Raw genomic sequence first — 5,245 nt, 5'->3', positions numbered from 1 at the left:
ATGTACACATATTATTGAATGCACCTAAAAGGAAAAGAAACTTCACACATACACACACATACACACACACACACACACACACACACACACAAACACACACACCTACCTACACATACACACACTTACATACACACACTTACATACACACACTTACATACACACACACACACACTTACACACACACACACACACACTCAAACACACACACACACACACACCACAACCCTCGTCTTGATTTCCAGTCTATGTTAAACATTCAGTCAAAAAATGCCTAAATGTAAAACGAAAGTGTATAACGAAACCATCAACCATATTAAATATATTGAGTAAAAGGCATACGAGTATGTGTGATTTTGTGTGTTTGTGTGATTTTGTGCATGTGTTATTTTGTGTATTTGTGATTTTATGTGTGTGATGTGTTTGTGTGACATACATGAAAACAAGCAATCAATTATAATTAAAGGACCAGACCACGCTGTTTTAAAGGTTATTAGAACCACTAACCGATGACTGAAGGTTAGAGAAATGCACCTAAAGATTCCAAAAATGTAAAGAAATTCACCGATTCGTAGCTTAATCATTGTGATTTAATTAAAAACGTTCCGCCAAATTCGTCTGCTAAACGAGACTTCGAAATGGCCGCCAGTAGACGAGAACCGGCTGTGACGTCACTTAGTGTTTGGAAACCGAAAGTTACAGCTTACGCTCAAGTGGGCGTTTGCCTAAATCGAGCATCAACAGCACGCCGAAGGAATGCGCACGGCTGCTGATAGCTATGAAGTATAGAAAAAAGGTTCAGGCATCAGTTGTCACCTTTTTCCGATGGGCTTACAACTTCTGCAGCAAGACTGATTAACTGGAAACGGCCAACACGATGTTGTGTGTTTCGCGACACTTTCTTCCAATGCGAACGCAGTTAAGCCGGCAAGAAAACCTGGCACACACAAAACAGCTGTTGCCTAACGCAGTTCCAGTTCCGACAATTGTTGACCACTCACAGGAGGTCAGAAACCGGATACCAATGTCATCAGAACGATCTGCTTTCACTAAACGCAGACGAAAGGAAGTGAGTACATGTATACTGAATGTGTTCTGTAAGGGATAGGGGTTCAGTGTCACTGGGCGTTTTTGTCAGACTGACAGTATTTGTAGTGGAATGGCATCTGTTCCTAATTTTAAGCACATGTGTTAAGATTACAGATTAAAACATATATATCTGTTACTATATGTCCGTCCCCATGCACCCACCTTAAAGTTCCCTCTCTCTCTCCCTCTTTTACACTCACCTGGGTAATCGATGAGTCTCAGGTTTAATCAGTGTCCGTCCATATACACATAGACATTCACACAAACACACACACGTTGTTATAGTTGTTATCTAATTCAGTGTTGTATTAAATAGATAAAGAAATCGTTAATACAGCAAGCTTGCATGAATAATTTGCTGTTGTCCTTTTTTTCAGATCAGGTTCTGTAATACAGTAATTATAATTAATACAAGTACAAATTCATGTTTGCAGTCATACTCATAGTGTGTGAGTGTGTGTGTGTGTGTGTGTGTGTGTGTGTGTGTGTGTGTGTGTGTGTGTGTGTGTGTGTGTGTGTGTGTGAAAAGCACTTTGATACTTAAAACATCTGTGTTATTTGATTTTATTACAAAACTGCAGTCAGAATATTAAGCAGACCTATTCCAACAATACATTTTGATCAGCAGTAAATGTAATGTCAAATTATGAACAAAAATCATGTGAGCAGATATATCTAACAGAAACACATAGTCTAGCAAAATAATACAACCAAGTACATGTGTGGACATCATCATCCACATAAAAAAATTGATTGTAGGAAGAGCACTCTGTGTTATTACCACTGCTTCAGTCAAACTGCCAGTTCAACTTTATCTCTGTGGGTTGTTTTTTTTCTCTCAGAGTAACATGGGGAAAAAAACCTTTAAAAAACTTGCATGCTACAGAGCTGGATTGTTTCTAGTGATCATGCAGCATGATTTATCCGCATACAAAACTACTGAAACACCTAAACAGAAATAACAATGTCTACAGAAAAAACCCACTGTTTGATTGCTGTCTGTAGTACTCCTCTTGCTAACAGTGGCATTAAAATAATTAAAACTAAGCTATGCTCTCTTGGGGGGGAAAAAGTGCTCTAAGTACTTTTTGTGTCTACATAGGCAAAACAAAACTATGCAATGTTTCAGATTTCCTGACCCACCCTATGTTTTTCCTCCTTATCCTGGACTATTTTGGACTCTTACAAAAATGTAGGCTACTTCAAAAATGACAAATTTTAATTTTGCAGGCTTACAAGGAAATTGACTCTTCTCTTACAACCAGAATACACCATGATTTCAAGCAAATAAAAAACTACATGCACCTGAGAAAAAAACCACTTTAATTCAAGAAGTTAGACCTCCTAACCCCAGCTTTTCAATTCAATTCAATACGTTGTTGATGTTGATTATGGAGCTTAACGTCCTCCCAGGTAACTAGGGACCTATATTGGGGCATGATTTTTTATACAATGTTAAAAGTGTAGGGTGTAATGGGGGGGAGGGGGACTGGAGGGTGACGGGGTGTAGTCGCTAATAAATTTAAAGGTGCGTTTATTATCTAATATACCAGACATTTTGTTTTGGCTGGTGTACAGAATAACATCACATAAAATCGCACTCGTAAAACATACAAAACACATAAAATGTACACATCAGTACACACATAACCCAAACCACACATATCCATACCAGCACCATTACACACATATCCACATACATACTCTAGTTTGTACATTATAAAAATAAATACATTATGATTAATATCATTACTAGTCAACTTAAATTAAGGCTCAAAATAGGTCTTAAGATGGATGTTATTTAGTGTAATGAAGAGATTATAAAAACCAAAAAAAAGCTATGAGAAAGAAAGTATGAAAGAATGATGCCCTTTCTCCGGTGAAAGTTCTGCTGATTGTGGTAACTTTTTTTTCTGTCTAAAACAGGCATCAGGTTAACTGAACGAGCTGTTTGAGGGGGTGGTGATCCTAACACTGGCCTATGGCAACACTGGTCTATGGCAGCTACAACAAAGCTCTGCATACACAGCAAGACTACAATGCAACAGCGCCCAGACTTTGACTGCTACAGGCTGCTTTCCCATGCAAAGTACAAATGCAAGTGTCCATAAACCAGGGTTTAATACAAAGTCATGTAGTATGTGAGTGAGTTCTGATGAAAAAGTGATTGTGTTGTAATATTGGTTATTACTGAGTGTTGATGTTACAATGATTACATTATAAAAACAACAACAGAACAATGTGAAGAGCAAACTTCTTCTGTGGGCATGCAAGTGAGTTAATCTTGTGTGTGTGTGTGTGAAACTATATGTGACTGAGTGTTACAAATTTAAATGACAACAGTTTTCTTGATAGCCTTTAAAAACAACAACAAATACATACATTTAACAATCAAACAAATATAGGCACCTCAAAAAAAGTTGTATGTACACCTTCGTGGCTGGTGATGCATTCTTGCTCCCCTGCAAGTTTTCATTCTACAATGTACCTCAGGCTAGCTTCCTCTCTCTCTCAAATCTGCCCCTCCCACACAATACAACAGGTACAGTGGCCACTCTGACACCAGTCTCTGAAATAATCAAGAACAGTTAAAACTGCGATGAGCTGTTGTTCTTTTACTCGTGAATGCAATGCATGAACACTTAAACAATATCCCACTTATTCGCGAGTGCGTTGACAAGGCGAGAGTGAAAAAATAGCACAGACTCGAAAGCAGACGATAAGTTCAGCACAGAGAGCGGGCGTGTTTACCTTTGATCGCTGAGACAAACAGTGTCGCAATTTTCATCGTCACTGTTTCACTACTGCTGGAAGTGGCCTCCACCCTCATCTTTCATGCTTGATTCGAGGAGAGAAACCGGTAGTTCGAACATGTACGGTTCAATTTCGTCTGCAGTTACGCTTGTTGTCATGTTGGTAAACAACCATCCCCACACGGTGTGACGTCACGGATAATTTATTCATAAGCCAGTCTCGCGAAGATCACGCGGCACAATGGCGGGTCGTTTTGGAGAAGAAATCCGTCGCTTCGGTCACAAAATTCGTCGGATTACGGCCTTAGAAGATTCCGAAGTAAACCAAACATTGTTGAAGACGGTAAGAAAGTGGTTTTCTAACTAACTGCAAACATCGGGAAGTGTTCGGTCGCGCAGGAACACGATTCGAAGCGTTTTTGACGCTAAAACAGCGTGGTCTGGTCCTTTAAAACAAAAAACAAAGCCTGATGTTGATATTCGTGTTTTCAACATGTCTGTTCTCAGCTTCTAACGGTCAGCATATTAGAAATTCCTCAAATGAAAGTCCCTTCTGACATACCCTTATACAATAACTACTTGAAGCAGTTTCTTTTGTCAAGGCTTCATGCTCAAAAACAGACACTTCCTTTAAAATGCTTCACGCCTAGTTTTAGACAGAATTGCAAAAATGCAATTACTCAGTTTGAAAAACAAACTCGATTAATCGAATACACATTGCTCGAAGTAGATTTATAAAAACAAGTCGTATGAAGCGATTTAAAAATATTTAGTCAATCTGTCATCCTAAAACTAAAACATCAACACTGGAAACAAGTCATCGCCGAGACTACATGACTGTGCTAAGGCTCTGGTAGCCGAAAAAGAAGACCGACACGGGTCGCGCTCGTCTGGTAGAGAATATGCTAACGTCTCCTATCTGCAGAATCAATTTTGTTCATTCGGAGCACATTTTCAAAGTAAATATGACACCTCCACCACTCTCGTCTCGATTTTCAGTCCTTGACGAGATGTAAAAAAAACTAGCAAACAACAGAAAACCATTATTCGTACGAAGACGTCAGGTTGCCATCGACAAGTTCAAATACAGATTGCGTAATATAGCACACCGAATATTTAACAATCAATTTCAAAATTCTAAATGACGCAAGCATCTCCTGTAAACATTCATGCTCTTTGCAGATATCAAGTATCAAGGGAAAATAACCTGTGCTTCCTTATTATTTGATAACGCAGTTGTCTTTCTTTGACATCTGTTGGGTTCTTCCACTAGCTTCCAGCACCCCCCACATGTGTGTGTGTGTGTGTGTGTGTGTGTGTGTGTGTGTGTGTGTGTGTGTGTGTGTGTGTGAGTGTGTGTGTGTGTGTGTGTGTGTGTGTGTGTGTGTGTGTGCGCGTGTGTGTGT

This window comes from Littorina saxatilis, linkage group LG8 (assembly GCF_037325665.1).
Source record: "Littorina saxatilis isolate snail1 linkage group LG8, US_GU_Lsax_2.0, whole genome shotgun sequence".
Taxonomy (NCBI): domain Eukaryota; kingdom Metazoa; phylum Mollusca; class Gastropoda; order Littorinimorpha; family Littorinidae; genus Littorina; species Littorina saxatilis.
The sequence above is the reverse complement of the archived record's forward strand: the minus strand, read 5'-3'. Positions refer to the sequence as shown.